Here is a 26,730-nt window from a genome sequence, read left to right on the forward strand (position 1 = left end):
GACAGCGTTTTCTTGCCGAGGCGGACATCTCGCAGCTGGGACCCCAGGTGAAGAGGGTACACGGTGGACTTGTCCCAGTTCACTCGCAGCCTGGAGGCCACCGCGAAGTCCTGCAGCGCCGTCCAAATCGCAGTAAGGTCCGCTGTGGCATCTCGGATGTAGAGGAGCAGATCATCCACGTACAGGGAGACACTGTGTATCGTACCGGCTATCGGAATGCCCCAGTCAATTCCTCCCTCTCGCAGACATATGGCAAGAGGTTCCATCGCCATCGTGAAGATTAGAGGGGAAAGGGGGCAGCCCTGTCTGGTCCCGCGCTCGACCTGCAGCGGCGCGGAGATATATTGCCCTATCCTGACGGGAGTGGTAAGATTGGCATAGAGAAGTTGGGTATATCTAAGTAAATTGGGACCTATCCCCGCCCTCCGAAGAACTGCGAAGAGATAGGGCCATGTGAGAGTGTCAAATGCCTTCTCAAGGTCCAAGATCAGGCACGCTGCGTTAGGATATCTAGTATTCACCTGATCCTCTGATCCTGGACATGGAATAGACGCCGCAGGTTTTGGGAGGTACAGCGACCCGGGACACACCCACATTGATCCATGTGAATCAGGGGTCGGAGGATCCCTTCATAGCGCTCTGCCAGAATTTTCCCCAATATCTTGCAATCAGCCGAAAGGAGGGGAATTGGGCGGTAAGATGATAACGATTGTGGGTCCCGATGTGGCTTCACAAAGGACACAATGATTGACTCACTGAGAGAGCTAGGTAGTTCTCCCTTCTCAAACGCAGTTGCGTACATTGCGACAAGGCGCGGGGTCAGGAGGGAGGAGAAGGTGCTAAAATACTCTAGGGGTAGGCCGTCCATCCCTGGTGCTTTACAACGTGCCATGGCCCGGAGATCCTGCGAGACGTCCGACGCAGAAATCTTCGCTTCCAGGCTGGCATTGTCGGCTCTGGAGATGCGTGGAATTTGTAAGGGGTCTAAAAAGCGGGGAATGGCTTCCGGGTCGGTCGATTGTGGGGCCCGGTAGACGGTGCTATAGTACTGATAGAAAACCTGGAGGATATCTACCTGGGTCCATACTATGTTTCCCGAGGGGCCAGTAATCTCTGTGATAGGGTGTATGCCCGCATCCTGCTTCACCAGCCAGGCCAGGAGCGTTCCCGCTTTATTTCTATCTCGGTGCACCCTGGCTGCGTAAGCTCTGAAGTTATATTTCCGCAGGGTACTTAACGCCTCAGTGTAACGGGACCGTGCTGTAGCTACCTGTCGTGCTGATGCCGCATCCCTATCTTCGCGCTGGGTGAGTGTTGCCAGGTGTCGCTCCGTGTCCATGAGTGATCGTTCTAGTGTGTGCTTCACCCCTGCTATCTGTGTAATACACGCGCCTCGCACCACCACCTTGAACGCATCCCACTCTGCTAACCTTGACAAAGCCGTGTCGGTTTTATTGGTGAAGTAGTCTTGGATTGTGCGTGCATGATCATGTTTAAAAGCCGGATCAGTAAGGCAACCGCGTGGGAGGCGCCACGTGGGAACCGGAGGAAGCGGCGGTCTCCAATGCAGTCGAATGACATGCGCATCGTGGTCAGACACTTCCCTACCTAGATAATCTGTCTCATGTATTTTTGGGATGAGCGTTGGTCCAGTCAGACCCGTAAATTATGGGGAATGGAATGGAAGGAGTACAGCCTTGTGTGAGGGTGATGTGCTCTCCACGCATCCTCCAACGCCCAATGTGTCACCCAACTCCGGAATTGCTCTGCATGTCTCGAAGCCGGGGAGTGGCGCAGAGGCGGGTGAGATCTATCAAGGGTGAGATCCAGTACTCCGTTATAGTCACCTCCTAGGATCCAGGGAATGGATGGGAACTGTGCCAATACCCCCGTCAGGACTTCCCAATATCGCTCTTGGTCGGTGTTCGGCGCGTAGATGCTGCCCAATAGTATCGCCTGCCCATCCAATACCCCATGTAGTAGCGCATATCTCCCTTCTGTATCTACCACCCTTTGAATTTCCTGAAACGGGGTGCCAGGGCGCAGCCAAATGAGCGCCCCCCGTGCGTAAGCCGAGAACGTTGTAGCACACAAGGTTCCCCTCCATTTCGCCTGTAATTTACCCACTTCTGTAGCCGTGAGGTGAGTCTCTTGGAGAAACGCTATGTGCGCACGTTGACGTTTGATGTATGAGTAGATGGCATAGCGTTTACGCGGCGTATGTAGGCCCCTTGATGTTTAGCGTGAGGATGCTAAGTTCCGTGTGAGGCATTGGATAGGGTTCTGGTGAGTGCGTAGTGGCCTAGTGGCGACGCTCGCGGGGAGTGTGACGGCCCCCGGGTGCCCTTGGCCCAACTGAAACAGTGGTGTGGGGTGTCGTAGGCGCCTCGGTGTCGAGCGTGTACCTCATGTGTGGTTTCCTTAGGGTAAGAAATATTATGGGTGGGGAAACACAAATAAGTAACCAAAACCATGATCAGGAAACCGTCCCAATACTTGGGACCCATCAGCAAAACCAATGCATCCAAACAGTCTCTCCCCAATCCAGGGATCGTAACCATCAGAACAAAACAATGGGGGTGACGGGCGCCGCCGAGGCTGGATCGCGCCGGGCATTCGTAGGAGTGTTATACGTCGCCTGGCCGAGTTGACGGCCCAGGTGTAGAGGCGCTGGAGTGGTGTGAACTGTTCAGTTCATATGGGTGCAGAATGTATGTCGTGCGGGTGCCTGTGGGTCCATGTCTCTTCGGTACTGGTGTTTCTTCAGCCCATATCCGACTGTAGCATAGTGTCCGGAACTGTTAGGATGGAGTGCGCGGAGGTCCGAACGGGGAAGGCCTCTTCCTCCTCCTCCGAGGTGAAGATATGGGGTGCTCTGTCCAGATCGCCTTTTGGGCTGCCCGGTCACGGAGCCCTAGCAGACTGCCTCCACCATTGTGGCTTGCCGGTGATGCAATAAAATCCTTGCCGCTAAGGGAGGATGATACACCGAGCCTGGTGCGAGTGCGATCTTGCTGCGATCGAAGAAAATGGCGCTCCACGAGGGAGCGACGATCCTGATACGATGCGGGGAAAATGGCGAACGCTCGGCGGCCGCGCTGCGATGAGCTTTGTGCGATGATTCGGGGTTAGCGAGCGCTTCGGGGCACGCTAACAAACAATGCACAATCCTTGGGTTTAGCGAGCGTTTTCAGGCCCGCCGTCAGGCGATTCAAATACTTGGGTTAGCGAGCGTTTTCAGACCCGCTGACAGGCTCTGCGACGATCTTTGGGATAGCGGGCATTTTCAGGCCCGCTGACGGGTGATGCGATAAGTTTTGGGATAGCGGGCGTTTTCAGGCCCGCTGACAGATGAAGCGATAATCTTCGGGATAGCGGGCGTTTTCAGGCCCGCTGACAGATGATGCGATGATCTGCGGTAGCGAGCGCTCGGCGGCAGCAGAGTTAAAAGATTTTTCTTACGCTCACCAGCTTCTGCGGCTCGCTAACGGGGGTTAGCGACTATTTTCAGCACTCTTTTCTCAGCAGTAGAACTAGAGGCCCTGGAACTCACAGGAGCCTGACATGCAGATAGAAATGCTCGCTGGGAGGACACAGGAGGCTGGTGGTGGAGTCTGGTGTGCCTGAGACTCCTGCAGGAGGCTAGCTCTCTTCTAGCCCTTGGGTGATTGCTGTAGCCACAAAATCAAAGTTCCTTCAAAGTCCTTTTCCTCTTCTTCCAAGTCCAGTAGTAACCACTGCAGGCCAGTCCAAGAAACAGCACACAAGCACAAGGACAGTACTTCTCCTGCAGATTCCTGTAGTCACACGGACAGAGGTTCTTCTTGTTGTCCAGGAGCAATACAAATTGTAGGGGTTTGGGCACAAATATTTATACCCCCAAAGTCTTTGTTCTTAGGAGTCACAAGTCTCTGAACCCAGCCAGAACCAGTTCTGCCCAGCCCTGGAGCATTTTGTTTACCAGGCTGCATCCTTCCTTTCAGAAAGAGGGGGTCTGCCTTCAGACGCACAGTGGGAGGTGGAGCCAGCTTTCACCTTGCCAGGCACAGCCATATTCAAGTGCAGGAGCTACCCCTCCCCTCACTCCAAGGCAGATCTCTCTATTCAACCCAGGTCTGACTCAGCCTGCCCTGTCCCTCCAAAACCAGACAGCCAATACACATAATAGTAGAGCACACTGTAAGGCTTAGGCAAGAAAGTACCTATACTCTAAAAGTGGTAGTTTCAAACACAGAATATGAAAATAACCTTCACTAAAAGATGTAGTTTAATATTCTGAGCTTAGGCATACTAAATTTGTTTTTCTACCATGTTCTGTGGGTCAGTTAGGACTATAGGATGTAATAGCCCAGACCTCCCATTCTGGCCTATGGAGAACAGGTAGCCTTACAGTAGTGAAAAACGAAATTTCGTGTAATTCACTACTAGGACATGCTACACATATCAGAGCATGTCCTACCTTACACATATAATGCACCCTAGCATAAGGGTGGCTTACAGGATGCCAAGGGAAGGTTCAGGGGCTGGGAAGTGGGTGCACTTCACAGCCAATATGGCAGTTCTTTTACTGCACGCAGACACTGCAGTGGCAGGTCTGAGACACACTTTACAAGCTGCTTCTGTGGGTGGCACAAACCAGTACTGCAGGCCCACCAGCAGCATTCGGTTTACCAGCCCTGGGCACACACAGGCCACGCTACTAGGGACTAACAGGTAAACCAAATAAGCCAATCATGGATGTACCAATTCACATGTCATCTTTACAAAGGGAGCATTCGCGCTGTGGTACTGAATGGCAGTGGCTCAGCGCCCAGAGCATCTATAACCAGCAAAAACAGAGAAGACACAGCGAAAAACGGAAGGGAGACTCATGCCAATGGTGCCAGGTCTAACAATTACCAATGGGAGTTAACTGCGTCGGTTTCCATGTGTTGTGGATACAACCTGAATCCCGCGTCTGTCACCATAACAACTAACAGCCAATGGCTGCATCCAAATCGGTTTTGATATGTCACTGCGTCCTTTGAATAGAAACCTGCATCTCACACCATAACAACTGACAGACTATGGCTGTGTCCCAATTTTTTATGATGCGCCTAGCACATCCTTTGAATATTTGATTGGCAGGGCAGACACTTGTGTAAATGTTGTAATTTTGTGAAAATCCATGACTGGATGCAACTTTTTCCTGGAGAAAAGGACATCTAACTGAAATGCTCAAACTCCCATTATGACCCAACCTTGAGTGGTACATGACACACTGTTTGGGAGGCTAATATCAACTGGGAAAAAACAACTCCATTTAGCCTCTTAGACTTGGTCACAGTCACAATGCGTTTTTGGGGCTATATGTACAGTCTTTAGCTAGTCACTGCATTACGGGATAGTGTGACCCAGTGTGCAATCAGAGTGAAGTGTGACTGGAAATGTGGTGTGTTTTTCAAATCCTAGATAATGCTTTTAAAAAGGAATGACTACACTGTGACATTAAGCAGCCACATAAACTTAGGTGTGATATGTGATTTTCTAGTGTATCTCTGTACTCCACTCTTAACTGGCCAAACACATTATATGGGTCTTCTACAGAGTTTATGGTTTCTGTATGTGATTGTATGTGTAATGCAGACATGGCAATATAGCAGTGCCCACCCTGTGACATTAGTGTGCAAGACTACCATTGTGAGATGCTGTGTGTATGTGGTGTCCCACATATCAGGCATTACATGATCCTATTGTGGGTAAACTTTTACCATGTGATTGTTCTCACAAAACTATATCTAGGCTTATTTGTTTGTGAGATGTATAGTATGCCATGCTAGCTTGACATGAACAATGATAGACAGTAGTGAAGTTTACGCTACTGCACTCTCATTGCTGTGTCACCATACCTTGGAAACATGTTCAGCAAGGGTCCGTATGCTGTGATATGTATGTGAGGACAATCTCATTCATACAAATGTGTATTTCCATTGACATCCAGATTTAGGTGTGGTCATTTTTGATTTGTTGTTTGTCGAACTGCATGTTGCTTGGGACATTGTGAACTAATACCAACTGTGTTTACATTCTACACATAGGTATCACAGACATCCTCAAGTATACACCATTGTTAAATGCTGTGTGAATGTGGTGTCCCACATATCAGGCGTTACATAATACTATTGTGGGCACATTTGAACCATGTGATTGTTTTCACAAAACTATATCTAGGCTTATTGGTTTGTGAGTTGTGAGGTATGCCATGCTAGCTTGACATGAACAGTGACAGACAGTAGTGAAGTTTACACTACTGCACTCTAATTGCTGTGTCACTATACCTTAGAAACATGTCCAGCAAGGGTCAGTATGAAATGTGTATTTCCATTGACATCCAGATTTAGGTGTAGTCATTTTTGATTTGCTGTTTGTCGAGGTGCATGTTGCTTAGGACATTGTGAACTAACACCAACTGTATTTACATTCTACACATAGGTATCACAAACGGCCTCCAATATACAAGTCCTTTACAGACCTAAAAACAATGGAAGAAAGGGACATAACAAAGAAATATAATTTGACAAGGGCAATAATTGAAGAGTTGTCCCAGCAGTTGTCAACTCATTTGCAGGCAGGTCGCACTTATTCAACAGCACTGACTTCCAAGGTGAAGGTGATGGCAGCATTGCATTTCTATGTCACGGAAACATTGCAGTACTCAGTGGCAACATTGGGTGGAATGTCCCAGCCCATTTTCAGCAATGTCCTTTGGGATGTGCTGTAGGCATTGCTCCATTACCTGGACCACTACATACAGTTTCCGAAACCTGGAGAGTTGTCTGACATCAAGGGTGACTTCTGTGCCTTAGCATGGATACCCCATGTCATTGGAGCAATTGATGGCACCCATGTTGCTTTGGTCGGACCAAAGGCCAATGAAAAGATCTATTGCAACAGGAAGCACTTCCACTCCATCAGTATCCAGGTGGTGTGTTTGGCAGACATGTGCATCTCACACATCTGTACCCATTTCCCTGGCTCGGCACATAATGCATACATCATGCGAAACAGCATCCTCCCACATTTGATCTGTCAACTGCAACATGACCGGGCCAGGCTTGTTGTTAGGCGATGCTGTTTGTGCATGTTGCAGTGTGTGTTGGTTGTATTTCAGATAGTGATCTGTTGTCAGACAACTGAAGTGTTTTCTTTGTTCAATGTAGGAGACTGTATACTCCAACCAGCAATGGTTACTGACACCACTGCACAATCCAGTCACCCCAGCAGAAGGGCGCTTTAATGAGTCCTATGGTCAGATCAGGCAGATAGTGGGGCAGACTTTTGGCCTCCTGAAGACAAGGTTGCTGGACATTATGGGAGGAGCACTCCAATATGCCTTGTTGAAGGTGAGTCAGATCAGCGCAGCTTGCTGCATGCTGCACAACGTGGCGATACGTAAGGGCATATCCATGATAGTGGACAATGTAGACCAGCAAGTGCCACTTAGGGAGGATCCTGGACTGGGCCTTGATGACAGTGGTGATGAAGGTGATGGCATGACTGTAAGTATGCAATTAGAGGAGGTGACTTACCCCAATTGTTTGTTGTTGTGATGCTGGTGGGCAATGTGTAGGTATGCTTGTGAATGTCTGATAATTGTACTGAGGTTTTTTTTATAAGAGTGTCCTTTGAAATGTGCAGGTTAACATGTAGATGTTACCGTGAAGCCTTGCTAGTGTTCACACTGACATTTCTGTGCTTCAGATGACTATATTTTCAGAATTCTGTTACCTTATTGCTGATTTCCTGACTCTGTTCTCTATTGTTTCTTGCCAGGGTCCTTTGCCATGTCATCTACAGAGTGGACTAAGCACATTATGCACATTATGCTGTAACAGACTCTGACATGGAACTGTTGCTGAACTCCCTGGCACACACTTCCTTCAGACCTGATAGTCAGTTGATTTTGTTTTTAGTTCCTTTCAGTACTGTGTGATGTGATGTGACTTAGTGTTCAGGTTGTATCTTCCACATTGAGGTGTGCCTTGTCTGTTATCACACATCCAAAGAGTTTTCTAATCAAAATTTGACCATGATAAGCTGGTTTGCTGACAATGATTGTTAATTGTGCTGACAAATGGTGATAGGTTTGTAGACAATATACTTCAATTGAATCTGTACCATGTACTATGGGTGTGTGATAATCTGGTTGTGTATACCTATCATACGGTGACAAGGTACATTTACTTTCAAGCCCTTAGTTTACTTTTTAGTAGTGATTTGTTACCAATGTTGACACTTTCTCCTTTATGATGTTGCGGGGCATTACAATATGTATATTTTGAATTTAAAGTCACGACATGAACAAGTATTTTGGGGTAAAGTGTTTTATTTTTGTGCATGAAGTGATACAATAAAGCCACACAATGGTGGCGCGCTCAGAAAGAAAAAAAACAGAGCTTGCAGATAGGAGTTGATAGTGTTTCTAGATGAGTTTCTCCAAGGTAAAGCCACAGTCCAAAGTCCAACTTTGACCCTCCATTCAATGTGGGACAGTTATTGATGACAGTCAACAAAGTGAATGCTTGGCACACACTGGAGGATATCCATTGCCAACACTGGGGACTGGTGTGAGGAGCACAAGGCCATAATGGGAGTTGTAGTCAGTCAGACAACAGGCACCAGTGTCATCCATCTTGCCAGCCCATTTCCACTCCCTCTCAGGAACGTTGAGTCCTAGGTAGGCTGGTTGGGATGGGTGGGAAGGTGTGTGTGGGCCCCGGCATGATAGGAGATGTAGTGACATCAAATATTCCTCCTCTCACCCAGCCCAGCTGACTCCTCTGGGCCTATTCCTACCTCACAGTGCGTGGAGGTGGACTAGCATGTTAGCTGACCCTGCTGCATGATGTTGAAGTTGAAGCCAATTCCCATCAAGGCCTTGTGCTCCAAACACCATGCACCAGTGTCAGACATCTTACTGGTGCATTTCTACTCACAGTCAGTTATGCATGGTGGTCCGTTTGGGCTGGGTGGGAAGGTGAGTGTAGGACAGGGTCTGATAGGAGATGTTTAAACACTCCTCCTCCCACCCAGCCCAAACAGCTCACCAGGAAGAGTGGTGTTAAGACAATGAGGGGAAGTGTACTATCACGATGTCACGGTGCCAGGGGTCTGAGATGACCACAATTCCCATCATGGCCTTGTGCTTTGAACAGCAATCCCCAGTGTCAGCCATCTTGCCAGTACATTTCCACTAACTCTCAGGAAAGCAGACTTCCAGGTGGGTTTGTTGTGCTGTGTTGGGGAGGAGTGTTTGCTGTCACTACAACTCCCATCAGACCAGGGCCCACACATACCTTCCCACAAATCCCAACCAGCCTTCCTGGGACTCTGCTTTCCTGAGAGTGAGTGGAAATGTACTGGCAAGATGGCTGACACTGCGGACTGGTGTTTGGAGCACAAAACCTTGCTGTGAGTTTGCAAAAAGTGTGTACATGGTAATATTTTTCAGCCTTTTCATTTTCATTGCAGGTATGTCGTTTATTTATATGACATACACATCACATGCTCATTGACTATAGTTTTTTTTAAATCTAAAACGGACATTTAGTTAACTGGGTGCTTTGCAATGATGTCTGTAGAGGTGTAATTGCTAACTTTAGTGGAATGTTGAGTAGGTACTTACAAGACTATGGTCCTTCTTTGAGTCCATAGATGATCTCGGGTGGAAGGATGGCATGCACCTTCTCCTCCCAGGAAGAGAAGTGCACAGGTCATGCAGGAGTGCCACCACTAGCAGTTTTTTTTACCCTCCTTCTGACTTCATACCACCTTCTCCTGATATCCTTCAGTAAGAGCAGGACAGATGTTTCAGCATTCACCTTGTTGACTATCCTGAGCCACATCCTATTTTTCTGGGCAAGGGGGGTCTGTTGGACTAGGGTCCCAAATAAATGTAGCTCTACTCTGATGATTTCATCTACAAGCAGTATCAACTCCTTCTCTGTGAAATGGGGCTACTTCCTCTGGGGCATGGTGAGGGTGAGGGGGAATATAAAATTGTGGGTGTGTTTGGAAGAAGGTATTTAACAAAAAAAGAGATCAGTGCAAGCTATCTGGTGGATGAAGTGTGTGAGTGTGTGCAAGGCAGAGAGCAGGGAATAAAGACAGACTCCTCTATAGGCTGGCAGCAGTTGTGTGTCATCAGAGGATCATGGTCATTTTTTCGCTCTTTGAATAGGTAGGCGTGCCTAATATTTGTGTTTTTTTTTTATTTGGTGCTGCCTATGCTTGTTGTTGTGAGTGAATTTGGCATTTTACACTTGCCATGTGTAACACAAACCGACATGTTCCAAAAACGCATTGGATGTATTGTAATCTGTTTGGCGGGTTAACCGAGTCTTGTTCATTAGCAGAATGCCTATGCGACGGCATTTCCGACCGACCAGGTCGATTCGGACTTGTTTCTGAATTACACAGTCAGGCGGAATGCTTTCTGACTGACTCAGTTGGAGTTTTACATGCTAAGCATCGTAATACGGCGGTCGGAGAGATCATATTCGAGTCGGTCGGAATGTTTCTGAGTCGTACAAGCGATCTTTCCAACTGACATTGTAATGAGCCGCTCAGATTCACTTGATGATATAATTTGTGATGTCATCATTGATGTCACTGACCATGTCATGAGTGATGTATTATGTGGGATCATAAGCAGTGCATTACAGGGGCATAAGTTATATTTAGCTCAGGTAACTATAACTGCTGAATATCACTGGTTTCGTGCAAGTGAAACCGAAGTCTATCTATAAAGTTCCTGTAACCTGTAACAGTTTGAATTCAGTCTTGATTCATGAATTTCAGAGTCCAGTAGGCAACTAACTATAACGACCCCGAAACCTACACATTTCGACAATGTATTCCATACATATTTCATCTTTGGTTACCTACACTGCGGTCAGCAGAGCTCACAATTTACATTGAGAAATTATTTATTAATTGCAGACAGAATTGTACTCTATGTCCTCGGATTTTGTCAAGAGGAAGTGACAAAAAGCATTCCTCGATGTCTGTGCTGACTACTGCCTTCCATCTACATTGCGGATAGCAGGGCTCACAATTCACATCGAGTCGCAATTGCAGATGACGCAGTCCAGTAGGCAAGAGACGTTGCTCCCAGTGCGGCCCGCCCGGACCACGCATCATCGCTGGCTGCGGACATGCTGAATGCTATTAATGCCCCTATCTCAGTGCGATACCAAAGGGGATGATGGATGGAACGTTTGAGCCAATCAACCACTCACCCCCAGTCAACTGATCTGGGTTTAATCCATCATCATTCTTTAGCTCACTCCACCACCCCAGTTCAGACATGGCCATATGCAAATCAGTCTGACCCTGTGCCTCATGGGAACAGTCCAACCTGAACTGCCAAGCCATGTCTTCCCTGGACCAAAGGGATAGCTACGGAACAGTGATGTGGGGAGAGGCAGCGTGAAGAGCGTATTTCGCAGAGAGAGACCTGTGGTATATTTCCAGTCTTGACTTCACAGATACAACTGCAGGCCCGAGGCCCGCACCCGAAGAGCTGTGAACCGACAAGTGGTTTGCAGAGGGAGACTTGCGGGCCCAAGAATGTTGTTGTAGGTATACTGTTGATGGTGCAAAAGGGTGCATTACCTGCTGATGTGCGGAGACGCAGCTTGAAAGTGGTATCTCGTAAAGACAGAGCTCCGGTATATTAAAATGCCCCCGGGACCTTTCTTTTATATTTTCACTCGATGCGAGGCACAAGATTGCTGCTAACACTTTCTGGTTTGAAGTGTTAGCAGCCAATCAGAGGCAGGCTCGTGCTTGGGAGTTAGGTACTGTCCAGATATATATATATTTTTTCCTTTAATATCTCAAAAACTACTGAACGGATTTACACCATTTCAACAAAAGCATGCTTTCTGGACCAAGATCTTTCTCCCTGCAAAATGTGGCATAATTCCATTCAGCAGTTTGACCTGTAGCCTTGTCTAAAGTTTCCTATGGAAAATGCATTGCAAAAACACTTTTTCGGACCCCTAAACTTTCAAGATACCGAGCTGATCAAAAAAGCCAGCAGCCCTTAAAAAACACACATACAAAATGTCTCTCCGAGCCAGCGCATGCGCTGGGCACAGCGAGACCTAAAAATGGCTGCTTTCTGATCCAAGCACTACCTTTTGGCCATTCAATAGTTTCGGCTCTAGCCTTGCACAAAGTTTCCTATGGGAAATTGATTTTTTGACTCCTATTCTTTGAATTTCTCAAGAACTACTGAACGGATTTACACCATTTAAAAAAAAGGTCGCTTTCTGAACCAAGCTCTACCTTTCTGCCAAATTTGGGGTAATTCTGTTCAGCAGTTCAGGCTGTAGCTCGTCTCAAAATTTCCTATGGAAATTAACATGTGGAAAACACGTTTTGGGACCCCCCTTTTTTCTCAGCCCCCGCTTGACGTATCACCCGTACACTTTCAGGATTGGAGCTGACCTGCATAGACTTTTTTGAGGAGGAATTTTGCAAAGATTCGTCAAACGACGCCAAAGTTATTAGCAAATCAAAAAATGCTTTTCCTATGGACACTAGGTTGTAACTATAACTACCTACTGGCAACCGCCAGTAGGTAATATATTATATAAATAAGAATATATATATATATATATATATATATATATATATATATATATATATATATATATATATATTTATCTACTGGCGGTCACCAGTAGATAGTTATAGTTAGGACCTATTTTCCATAGGAAATCCGCAAAATTCTATTGGGAATATCTTTGGTGCCGATTGACGAATCCTCGCGAAATTTTGCAAACTTTTGGCCAGCTCCGCTCTGCTTTGACCCTGAAAGTTTCGTGGTGATTCATTAAGCGGGGGCTGAGAAAAAAGGGGGGTCCCAAAACGCATTTTCCCCATGCAATTTCCCATAGGATCTGTTGTCGCAGCTACAGCCCGAACCGCTGAACGGAATGACACCAAATTTGGCAAAGAGGTAGTCCTCAGTTCGGACTCGTGCCTTTTGCATATATGGTGTAAATCCGTTCAGTAGTTGCTGAGAAAATTAGAGTTAAAAGTACACCCTACACGCACCGTAAGCGCACCCTCCCCGAACTGAGCGCGTACCCTCCCGATCGCACGCTGAATGCTAATTGGCTGTCGAGTGTCTCTCTACATTCGAAACCAGGAACTGTTGGCAGCCATTTTCTGCCTCGGTAGAAGCGAGGCTGAAGAAACAAGGGGAATTGTTTTGCACGTTTCGCTTACAACTGTCTTTTTAAAATTTTAATCCACTTACTTGTTGTCACCTGGAGCTGCCCTGCACCCCGGTCCGTCACGGCAAGTGCCGATCGAACGGAGGGTGGACCTCGGGCTTGACTCCTCCCCCTCCCCCCACCACTTCCGGGGCATTGGGGTCAAAAACACTGGCGTGGCGAACGCGCAGCGGATGCAGCAGAGCACTGCTGAGTTGCGGTTCGTAGGACCAGGAAATACGCTAATTGTTTTGCACGTTTCGCTTACAACTGTCTTTTTAAAATTTTAATCCACTTACTTGTTGTCACCTGGAGCTGCCCTGCACACCGGTCCATCGCGGCAAGTGCCGATCGAACGGAGGGTGGACCTCGGGCTTGACTCCTCCCCCTCCCCCCACCACTTCCGGGGCATTGGGGTCAAAAACACTGGCGTGGCGAACGCGCAGCGGATGCAGCAGAGCACTGCTGAGTTGCGGTTCGTAGGACCAGGAAAAACGCTAATTGTTTTGCACGTTTCGCTTACAACTGTCGTTTAAAAATTTTAATCCACTTACTTGTTGTCACCTGGAGCTGCCCTGCACCCCGGTCCGTCGCGGAAAGTGCCGATTGAACGGAGGGTGGACCTCGGGCTTGACTCCTCCCCCTCCCCCCACCACTTCCGGGGCATTGGGGTCAAAAACACTGGCGTGGCGAACGCGCAGCGGATGCAGCAGAGCACTGCTGAGTTGCGGTTCGTAGGACCAGAAAAACGCTAATTGTTTTGCACGTTTCGCTTACAACTGTCTTTTTAAAATTTTAATCCACTTACTTGTTGTCACCTGGAGCTGCCCTGCACCCCGGTCCGTCGCGGCAAGTGCCGATCGAACGGAGGGTGGACCTCGGGCTTGACTCCTCCCCCTCCCCCCACCACTTCCGGGGCATTGGGGTCAAAAACACTGGCGTGGCGAACGCGCAGCGGATGCAGCAGAGCACTGCTGAGTTGCGGTTCGTAGGACCAGGAAAAACGCTAATTGTTTTGCACGTTTTGCTTACAACTGTCTTTTTAAAATTTTAATCCACTTACTTGTTGTCACCTGGAGCTGCCCTGCACCCCGGTCCGTCGCGGCAAGTGCCGATCGAACGGAGGGTGGACCTCGGGCTTGACTCCTCCCCCTCCCCCCACCACTTCCGAGGCATTGGGGTCAAAAACACTGGCGTGGCGAACGCGCAGCGGACGCGCGCAGCGGGCGCGCCGGCGGCGCGCCAATGGCGCGCCAAAGGCAAGCCCGTCTGCACCCGTCCGCACCCAACCGGGACCAGGGGCCACAATCCCTGGCCCCCACGTATCCCAGGTCAGGACATACAGTTCATTAGACATCTACAACATTGGGGCTAGGGCAGCTGTCCACTGCGCACACATCTACGCACCAGCCGACCTTCCCCCCCACTGCCTTGGATGTAAACACCCCTTTTATAACACCACAGCACTACCCCCGACGCAGGAATACTATATGTATTTGTTAAATTGTAGATCACTCCCGAGACATAGTACACAAATCGCTCTATTACTTGAGGAGCGCAAGCCGGATGCCGTCTTTTTGACAGAAACTTGGCTCACTCCCCATTCAGAGCCACACATAATCTCTGCCTTACCCCCTGGCTTTCAAATCCATAGACTGGACCGGACAGAGGGTAGAGGAGGAGGTCTGGCTATTATTCTGAAAAACCAGTACCAGTGCCGCATTACGACTGAAACCATTCCTGAATGCGAGAGCCTAGCTTTTAGCATCGAATTTACTGCTAACAGCTCCTTCTCTGGCACTCTAATATACCGTCCCCCAGAGCCGGCTAAATTGTTCCACAAATTTCTTCCCGACATCATAGCTAAACGAGCCATGGCTTTAGCTAATTATACTATGCTGGGAGATCTTAATTTTCATTTTAATTCTTCCATAGACCATATTGCTATGGAACTAACTCACGATCTGGCAGCCCTACAGCTAATTCAGCGGGTCACAGCCCCTACCCATGAAAAGGGCAATTTACTCGACCCAATTTTTAGCAACTGTTTCGAGTTGATGGTGGGTCATCCCATCTCCCTTCCCTGGTCCGATCACTTTTTAATCCCGCTGACCTGGGTCACCAGCAAACCCTCTACGCCTGCCCCCCAAGTAAAAGCTAAGAGGAACTGGCCTAAACTCCCTGTGGAAGTGTGGTGCAGGAACTTAGAATCCACCCGCCCATCCCTCCATACAGACCCTAACTTGGCGAACAAGGATTATGAGGGCTGGATTACAAACTCATTGGAGACTATTCTCTCCTGTCGGAAAGTCACATCGAAGAGACTGCATAAATCAGCACCCTGGTTTTCAGACACCCTAAGGGAGAAAAAACGCCTCTGTAGGAAACGAGAGCAAGCGTGGCGCCTAGACTCCCTACCGGAGAAAAAGTTGCAATATAGGGAAGCAATCAAGGCCTATAGAGACGGAGTCAGGGAGGCCCAGGCTGCCTATTTTGCAGACAAAATCATGGAAGCCAAATCCAAACCTAGGGAAATTTTCCACCTGGTTAAAAAATGCACTAGATTAAATACAGCTACACCTCTGCCAAAAACGCAAGACCAGTGCAACGAGCTAGCGGAATTTTTTCATGATAAAGTCTCTCGGATTTATTCCTCTTTCTCGACAGTAACCTCAAATCCTGGAGGTGCTGAGGAAGCACCCTCGACACATCCCATCCCCCCAGGCCAACCAACGCTAGAACATTTCCCACTTCTAGACCTCGACACCCTGAACATGCTGGCTCGGCAAGGTAAATCCGGTTCTCCACTTGATCCAGCTCCACCGGAGATTATGTTGCGGACAAGCCTAACCACTTTTCCCGTAATTCTGGATCTATTAAATTCCTCGATCTCATCATGTATTATGCCCACCGTTTGGAAAAGAGCCATGGTACGGGCACTGCTAAAAAAAACAAATCTTGACCCAGAAGATCACGCCAATTATCGCCCCATTTCATTGCTCCCCTGGGCTAGTAAGATCCTGGAAAAATACATAAACACCCAGCTGATTCAGTTCCTAGAGAACAACCTACTACTAGATACGACTCAGACAGGCTTCAGACCCAGGCACGGAACTGAGACTGCGCTGCTGGCAGTCACTGAAGAGTCACGGAGGATACTGGATCAAGGAGGATCAGTGGCAGTGATCCTCCTTGACCTCAGTGCTGCCTTTGATACGGTCAGGTATACCACCTTACTGAACCGTCTCCTTGACATCGGGGTAACAGGCAATGCACTGAGGTGGTTTGACTCTTTTTTGACTGACAGATCGTTCCAGATCTTTGACGGGGACACAGTGTCAGTCAGCAAACCACTGAGCTGTGGGGTTCCGCAGGGTTCCTCCTTGAGCCCTGCGTTGTTCAACATATACATGAAACCGCTCGCTGGGGTCGTCGAACCGCATGGTATTAAGATCATATCATATGCGGACGATACCCAGCTAGTGGTTTCATTGACGCAGGAGGGCAACAGGCAAAACTCGTCAGGCTTGATGAAATGTCTGGAGGATGTTAAAGGGTGGATGACAGCCTCCTCCTTAAAACTCAATAGAGACAAGACTGAGCTCATGCTCTTGGGCCCAGCATCACCAGTACCATTTACCTCCTTATGGCCCTCATGTCTGGGTACTCCCCCTATCCCCAAAGAGAACGTAAAGAGCCTGGGAATTTGGTTGGACAAAAGTCTGACATTTACCCACCAGGCCACTAAGTTATCTGCCACATGTTTTGGCCTGCTCAGAACACTCAGAAAAGTTCTGCCTCTTTTACCAATGGAGGCCAAACTGGTGGCAGTACAAGGCCTGATACAGTCCCGGCTGGATTTTAATAACGCCCTCTACGTGGGAGCCCCAGAACTGACTCTACGGAAGTTACAGGTTGTGCAGAACTGCGCAGCCCGTACCCTGCTTAACATTCCACGTACGCAGCCAGCTAGACCTGGACTAAAAAGTCTACACTGGCTGCCGGTGAAGCAGCGAGTGGCTTTTAAGGCATTATATATTTCACATCGTGCCTTCTGGAAAACAGGTCCAGCAATAAATGACAATCTAGTCACCCGCTATCACCCAAGCAGGAATCTACGCTCCACTGAAGCCTTTTTGGCTGTGGTTCCGAAAGTTAAGAGAGCTAGAACTGGAGGCAGAATGTTCACTCTGAATGCCTCAAAACTGTGGAATTCACTCCCTCTTCAACTCAGGTGCAACCCCAACTTGCAATCTTTTCGCAAACAATTGAAGACCCTTCTGTTTGCTAGGTCCAACCTGTCCTAAACTTCTGCCGTACATCCCAACTCTGTCTACATCCTCAGCGCTTGGACGCCCGTGGGGCAGCAATCACGCTTTACAAATCGATATACAATACAATACAATATAAAGGGGGCAGAGTGGAAATACTCTGACCCTCTAGAGGTGCTTAGGGGGTCCCAAAAGGACCCCCTGGGGCCCCCATTTAAAAAAAAAAACGGTGAAATGCGTGCACGGTGCGCGCATCCTATCGCGTTGGGTGCACGGATTCTCACGCGTTGGGTGCGCGGATCCACGGCAATGTTTTTTGAAAAAAGACAAGCAATCATTGGTTGTATGACTACTTTCTACACTGAAAGGTAGGGTGTATATTTCTGTTTTTTGAAGGTATGATTCTTATTGGTTAACAAAAACAGATTGTAAGGAACATTATATATGATAAGCTCATATGTTGAAAAGTCAAGCACACTTCCTGTCTTGTTTAATAACATTGTGTGCTGAACTTGTGACCTTTGAGCTCAGTGCAGTGTTCCATGAGCTGTTTCTATGGTAACAGGCAGAAGGCAGATTGGGGGAAGGGTTGAAATGTATTTCAGTTGGAAAGGGTTGAAATGTTTAACCAATAGAAATGTGTGTTTGCTTTTGAGTTTATGTGTGAAGACACTCTAGGTGAGACTATCAGAGTGCGCGCGTTATCAGCGAACTGTCTGTCATTTTACCTATGTGTTTTTAGCAACATCTACGTAGAAACAAGCATATCCTTTTAATGTAATTTTTAAAACTGTGTTCCTTTAGGCCCCTGCGTGATTTGCACATGTGAACTTTTTTATGTGAAATTGGCAAGCTTACCGTTCTTTTGCCCACCCTGGTCCATCCCGGCTGTGTGCCGTTTGTTGTGGAGGGCGTGGCAGAGCGTGATAGGACACACTACTTCCGGGCTGGTCGGCAGAGGCGGGGCTTCAGCCGGACTGCCTTCAAGTTACCGAGGTGTTTCGCGACCGCGCAGAGACACTCTAGGTGAGACTATCAGAGTGCGCGCGTTATCAGCGAACTGTCTGTCATTTTACCTATGTGTTTTTAGCAACATCTACGTAGAAACGAGCATATCCTTTTAATGTAATTTTTAAAACTGTGTTCCTTTAAGCCCCTGCGTGATTTGCACATGTGAACTTTTTTATGTGAAATTGGCAAGCTTACCGTTCTTTTGCCCGCCCCGGTCCATCGCGGCTGTGTGCCGTTTGTTGTGGAGGGCGTGGCAGAGCGTGATAGGACACACTACTTCCGGGCTGGTCGGCAGAGGCGGGCTTCCGCCGGACTGCCTTCAAGTTACCGAGGTGTTTCGCGACCGCGCAGAGACACTCTAGGTGAGACTATCAGAGTGCGCACGTTATCAGCGAACTGTCTGTCATTTTACCTATGTGTTTTTAGCAACATCTACGTAGAAACAAGCATATCCTTTTAATGTAATTTTTAAAACTGTGTTCCTTTAAGCCCCTGCGTGATTTGCACATGTGAACTTTTTTATGTGAAATTGGCAAGCTTACCGTTCTTTTGCCCGCCCCGGTCCATCCCGGCTGTGTGCTGTTTGTTGTGGAGGGCGTGGCAGAGCGTGATAGGACACACTACTTCCGGGCTGGTCGGCAGAGGCGGGGCTTCCGCCGGACTGCCTTCAATTAACCAATGTGTCTGCGACCGCGCAGCGGACGCACCGCTGGCACGCCGAAGGCGCGCCTAAGGCAAGCCCGTCTGCGCCCGTCCGCGCCCGACTGGTACCTGGGGCAAGAAACCCTGAAACAACTGGACCAATAACTAGGATACAATACTCCAAAAACGCATTACTGGCTCTACGGACAGTTGTCAATGCTGTCTGAAGACATACCACTAATGTGGAAAACATGGAGCCCGCGTGCGCATATTGTAAAAAGAGACTGCTACATAGAGTGCCTACGCCTAAAGAACATAAAACACACCTCGCTCTTTTAAACTGCAGATCTCTAATGAAACACAGATATGAGATATGTGATCTCCTTACGGAAAAATGTATTGATGTCCTATTCCTGACAGAGACGTGGCTCAACGAACATTCAACACCCGATATTAAAGATGCGGTCCCGAAGCAATACCATATAGTTAGACAGGATAGAGAGAGCCAAAGAGGAGGAGGGATCGCCATCATTTATAAAGAGAACATGTCATGTGAAATCAAACAAGCAGGTTTAGAGAAATGTGAGGCTATCTTTTTCACCCTGTCCACAGCAGATGGTAATACCCTGACTGGGTTCCTCATATATCGCCCTCCGGGCCAGTCAGCTCAGTTTGTGGCCAGTTTGGAGGATAAGATAGTACACCCAGCACTGAGGCATAATAAATTGCTGATTCTAGGAGATCTAAATATACATTTTGATGAGACTGACAATAAAGCAGTAGATGCTATTTGCAAAGATATGCTTACTCTTAATTTAACCCAGAGAGTAGAAACACAAACGCACCAAGGAGGCCATATATTAGATCCTATCTTTGCTAACTCGTAGGAGGTTGAAATAGGAGCCCTCTGGCCAGTTCCTTGGTCAGATCATTTTTGGTGCCATTTACTATTCCAGCATACAGAACGAGAGTGCCACCCTCCAAGGAGCGGAACAACTTTGACACCTCTTCCTTCGAACACGCTTTGATGGGAAAGAAACCAACGCTAGATAACAACATTGATATAGCGAATGAGCAGTTTGAGGCCTGGATTTCCAGGGCTCTGGATAAAGTTGCACCTTGGACTACTAGAACCCCTCAGAGAATAAAAGCCACAGCACCGTGGTTCAATGAGGAACTACGTATGGCAAAAAAAGGATGTAAAAAATCAGAACGAGCCTGGAGGAAAACCTATTGTACTATATCTAAAGATAAATACAATAAGGATTTAAAAGCTTACCACGCACTGATAAAGAAAACTAGACGTGAGTTCTACACCGATAAAATCGATAGTGCAGAAAATTCCCATAAGGAACTATTTACTATATTAAAATCCCTCAAAAATAATGAGGAGGAAGGAGTGACAACCTCCTCCAAAGAGATCTGCAATAAAGTGACGGGTTTCTTTGCTGATAAAGTCACAAAGATATATGCGTCGTTTCCGACTGAGGCCCAAATGGGCTGCAATCAGCACTCTAGCAGCAAGGAGGAGTTTATGGGAGTGACATTAAATGAATTTACAAGACTGGAGAGGGAAGAACTTATAGTCACGATTAAGGGAATAAAATCGGTATCCCCCCGCGACCCAGCACGACCTGATAAAATATTGGTTGGAATCAATATGATCTTACCATATATTTCTGAACTTATACACCGTTCTTTTAGGACCGGGATAGTTCCTTTAAGTTGGAAACAGGCCATTGTTAAACCTCTGAGGAAGAAATCTTCTTTGGATTTCTCCATACTGGAGAACTTGCTTCCCATTTCACTACTACCTCTGATGGCAAAGATTGCAGAAAAAATCACAAATAAACAATTAGTGGATCACATTAATGCAAATGCTATCCTTCATCCCTCTCAGTCAGGTTTCAGAAAGGCACACTCCACGGAATCTGCCTTGTTGATGGCTATTGAGACCCTAAGAAAATATGCGGATGAAGGGAAGATAGCTGCGCTCATCCTTTTGGATTTGAGCGCAGCTTTTGACACCGTCTCACATCCCCTACTACTACAAAGATTAGAGGCTTGTGGCATACGGAGGTGTGCCCTCCAGTGGCTGACCTCCTTCTTATCCCAACGAAGCTTTCAAGTAGCACAACTCTCACACATATCAGACAGTTATCCATTAAGGCAAGGAGTCCCTCAGGGCTCTACTTTAAGCCCAACCCTGTTTAATATATATGTGGGACCACTGGCTGAGTGTGTGCAAAAGCATGAGATATCGATTGTATCTTATGCTGACGATACCCAACTAATTGTGCTACTATCCCAAAATAGAGAACAGGCAGCTATTCGTTTTACTAAATGCATGGAAGAAGTGGCAGACTGGATGACTGACCATTGCCTCAAATTGAACAGAAATAAGACGGAGGTATTGGTAGTCGGAAAAACACCCACCATCTGGTCCTCTGCTTGGTGGCCTGATACACTAGGACAAGTTCCCCTCCCTAAAACAGAAGTGAAGAATCTGGGTATCTGGGTCGACTCTAAATTATCGTTCGACAGCCAGATACGGAAGGTTGCAGGAAAGTGTTATGGAGCAATGAAAACCCTGAGGAAAGTCATTGACCTGCTCCCTGTAAAAAGCCAGGAGAACCATAGTCCATGCTATAATTACATCTCAACTGGACTCATGAAATTACAGAGAGTACAAAATGCAGCTGCCCGCCTAGTCCTCAGCCTCCCTAGGAGAACGAATACTAGAAGGGCCCTAACCACCCTACACTGGCTACCCATAGAAAAGAGAATTCTGTTCAAAGCTATGTGCTATGTTCATCGCATTCTGACAGGAAAAAAGCCCCCTCTATCTTCAGGCACTGGTGTCAAGATACACCCCAGGGCGTAATTTACGATCCATGGATATGGCCTTACTGACTATCACGAAAATACTTAGAGCCAGAATGGGAGCTCGGTCCTTTAGGTACTTGGCGGCCAAACTATGGAATACGCTGCCTCTGTCCATGAGAACTGAGCCTAGCGAAAATATTTTTCGCAGACAACTGAAGACATGGCTATTTCTTAAAACAGATCTTTGATCATTGCTCGGCTCTATCTGGTCTACTTTTTTGATGTCTCAGCGCGGGGACACACCGATAGGTGTAACAATGCGCTCTATAAGTGAATAAATAAATAAATAAATAAGGATTGTGATTTGATGTTTACATGTATATGTGTAGAAAATGAAAGGGAAACTTTTCCATTTTTTGTGTTTGCTGAGAGGTGCACAGTGCAGAGATTCTGTAAAAGACAATATGGTGAGTGACTGATATACTTCTTAATCTACAAAAGAACTTGAAAGATGAGTTATTTAATTGTGAGGGGATGTATGTAGACTATTTTGATTTTAATCAGACTAATGTATTTCTCCTGCTAAAGTGTAGGGAGTACTTTTTTCTCTACAATCTTATTGACAGTGTGTGTGCATGTAGAAACCATTTTGTGATAAGTATTTGTGTTTTTCATATGTTTGCAGACAGATAACTGTGTTGTTTTTATATTTTGGTAGAATTAGAAACCAGTCATTGTTTATGAATTTGTGAAATGAGTTATGTTATGTTTCTATACTAAAATGTAGTACTACTTCTAGATGAAGAAATGTGTCATGTTGTGAAGTTTTAGTAGCATTAGAATCCAGTCTTTGCTTATGCGTTAATTAAATGAGTCATGCTTTGACACTGATGTGCTGTACTTAAATATGTAGATTGTGTTCAGTACCATTAACTCTTCTAGACTAGTGAATGAGTTTTGGTAAACTCCTAGGATAGTGTTGATTGTCTAAAATCACACTGTGAGTCTGTGTGCATTTGGGTAAGGATTGTGAGAGAAGCATTTGATAACATCATGTATTTGCTGACAGATAACTGTTTTAAAACTGGTCATGTTGTCAAGTTTTAGTAGCATTAGAAGCCAGTCTTTGCTTATGCGTTGATTAAATGAGTCAGGCTTTGACACAAAAGTGCAGTCCTGAAATATGAAGATTGTGTGCAGTTCCCTTACCACTTTCACAGTAGTGAATGATTTTTGGTAAACTCCCAGGGATAGTGGTGCTTGTCTAGAATCACACTGTGAGTCTGTGTGCATTTGGGAACCACTGTGAGAGAAGTGTTTGGTAACATCGTGTATTTGCTGACACATAACTGTTTTAAAACATGTCATGTTGTCAAGTTTTAGTAGCATTAGAAGACAGTTATGGCTTATGCTTTCATTAAATGAGTCAGGCATTGACAGTAAATTGCAGTCGTGAAATATGTAGATTGTGTGCAGTTCCCTTACCACTTGCACTGTAGTGAATGAGTTTTGGTTAACTTCTAGGGATAGTGGTGCTTGTCTAGAACCACACTGTGAGTTAGTGTGTATTTGGGATCACTGTGAGAGAAGCATTTGGTAACATCATGTATTTGCTGACAGATAACTGTTTTAAAACCTGTCATGTTGTGAAGTTTTAGTAGCATTAGAAGCCAGTCTTTGCTTCTGCTTTGATTAAATTAGTGAGGCTTTGACACAAAAGTGCAGTCCTGAAATATGAAGATTGTGTGCAGTTCCCTTACCACTTCTACAGTAGTGAATGATTTTTGGTAAACTCCTAGGTATAGTGGTTGTTGTCTAGAATCACACTGTGAGTCTGTGTGCATTTGGGAACCACTGTGAGAGAACCATTTGGTAACATCGTGTATTTGCTGACAGATAACTATTTTAAAACCTGTCATGTTGTCAAGTTTTAGTAGCATTAGAAGCCAGTCATTGCTTATGCATTGAATAAATGAGTCAGGCATTGACACTAAAGTGCAGTCGTGAAATATATAGATTGTGTGCAGTTCCCTTACCACTTCCACTGTAGTGAATGAGTTTTGGTAAACTGCTAGGGATAGTGTTGTTTGTCTAGAATCACACTGTGAGTCTGTGTGCATTTGGGAACCACTGTGAGAGAAGTGTTTGGAAAATGTTGTATTTGCTGACAGATAACTGTTTTAAAACATGTCATGTTGTCAAGCTTTAGTAGCATTAGAAGACAGTTATGGCTTATGCTTTCATTAAATGAGTCAGGCATTGACAGTAAACTGCAGTCGTGAAATATGTAGATTGTGTGCAGTTCCCTTACCACTTGCACTGTAGTGAATGAGTTTTGGTAAACTCCTAGGGATAGTGGTGCTTGTCTAGAATCACAGTGTGAGTTAGTGTGTATTTTGGATCACTGTGAGAGAAGCATTTGGTAACATCATGTATTTGCTGACAGATAACTGTTTTAAAACCTGTCATGTTGTGAAGTTTTAGTAGCATTAGAATCCAGTCTTTGCTTATGCGTTGATTAAATGATTCATGCTTTGACACTGATGTGCTGTACTTAAATATGTAGATTGTGTGCAGAACCATTAACTCTTCCAGACTAGTGAATGAGTTTTGGTAAACTCCTAGGATAGTGTTGCTTGTCTAAAATCACACTGTGAGTCTGTGTGCATTTGGGTAAGGATTGTGAGAGAAGCATTTGGTAACATCGTGTATTTGCTGACAGATAACTGTTTTAAAAACGGTAATTTTGTCAAGTTTTAGTAGCATTATAAGCCAGTCTTTGCTTATGCTTTGATTAAATGAGTCAGGCTTTGACATAAAAGTGCAGTCCTGAAATATGAAGATTGTGTGCACTTCCCTTACCACTTCCACAGTAGTGAATGATTTTTGGTAAACTCCTAGGTACAGTTTTTGTAAGTTAAACTTATAAAATTTTGTTAGCTGTATGCATTTTATATATCTGTGATTTGTTTCTTGTGGTATTTTGTTGAGAATACCATGTTGTTGTTTTTTTAACAATCTTTCTGATTTTCCAGGTCTGTCGTCGACATCCATGGTCTCCACAGGAGTGTTCCGCCTTGTTGTTTTGTATTATTGTTGTTACATTTTGTTTATTAGTTTATCGTTCATATATATGTTAATAAAAAAATAAATTTTGAAAATAGTTTATCGTTTACATATTTATGATTATAAAAAATAAAGTTTGAAAAAAAATTAATATCGTTTTTGATTGTTCTCTTAACTGCTGTGTGACTCTTTCTTGTTCTTATTACTGTTATTTGATGGAGTCCACCATGGTGTTAAATTTTGGGGCACTTATCGCTGGAATACTGGTGATATCATGCATTTTGCACCAACTTCTGAATAGTGTGTTAGATTTATCTCAACTTTACTTCCGTTAAAGTGCTGATAATGAAATGGAGACTAGCCGTTCTCGTGCAAAAAGACACGAGTTGCACCTTTCCAATTTAGTCTAAATACTAAAATCCTGTATTGAATTGCACTGTGGTATTGGCTGCACTTACAGTGTACAAACAAAATCTATTAAGAAATCTCATTGTATTTATATTAATTGGGAATAGTGCGTCAGGTGCTGGATCTTGACGAGATACACTGCTCAGTTCGTATATATTGTTCTGCACACGAAAAAAATCACATCACAACTTTCACACCAATTGCAATGCGAAACAAATTCCGGTGATAAGACACGTTAGCACCAGGGATTTTACACCTGCTTTCTGCTGGTGTTAAGCAGGACAACTATCTGCACCATGAAAGGGAACACAGCCAAGAGCCACACCAGAACTCCCACAGGTGCCATACAGTCAATGAGCATGATACAGGGATACCCATGAGGGCCAGAAGACTCATCTCAACAACTCCAGGACCGCCAATGCCCCCCAAACCCACATCTTAGTAAGTGTGTCACTGTGCTCATTGTCTTAGCATGATAGGCACGAGCCCTGCAACATCACAGTGTGCTGTCACCTCAGCGTTGGCAGTGAGCCTGGACGTGTAGCTATGCACGCATCCTCCTGCATGCACAACTGGCGTGTGCTGGTCTGGGGTTCACAGGTCAGTGCAGGGGTGTGCCTATCCGGCAAGGGGAACGGGGTGTCTCGGACATGTCCGTGTACAGGAAGTGCGGTAAGTGTGTCTCTGTGTTCTGGTGTGGCCTGCTACAAGAGCCGCAGCAGTCGATGTTGTAAATTGACATGCACCATCTCCAAACGGCACTGTGATGGTGTAGTTGGAATGTAGCAGGACATGCGCAAATAGGCATTACAATGGTGTGCCGTATGAGTGCACGAGATACAACAGCGCACCATGCAAAAGTGTGGGGGCTCGTGGGAGGGAGGAGCAGCCGTTTGGCAACATAACACACAGTGAACTCGACCATGTGCCACATGCTGGGAATCTCATCCATGATGACCACGGTCGCAGACATCCCACAACAACAACGACTAGCCTTTGTACACATCCTGTATGAACGCAGCGTGGTTTTCACTTCTATGCTCGTTTAGTGGTGTGATGTTGGTGGGTTGTGTAAATAAATTAGAATAGTTCCTTGATTCTTTTAGGTTTCAAAACTTCTCTATTGGTTTCTTTTTAATTTTCCATTTGAACCGTTTTTTTAATATTTAACAACACATAGAAGTCAGAAGTTAAAAGGTTAAAAGTTCATCAATTTTTTAAAACATACGATATTTATT

This window comes from Triturus cristatus, chromosome 9, assembly GCF_964204655.1.
Source record: "Triturus cristatus chromosome 9, aTriCri1.1, whole genome shotgun sequence".
NCBI classification, from domain to species: domain Eukaryota; kingdom Metazoa; phylum Chordata; class Amphibia; order Caudata; family Salamandridae; genus Triturus; species Triturus cristatus.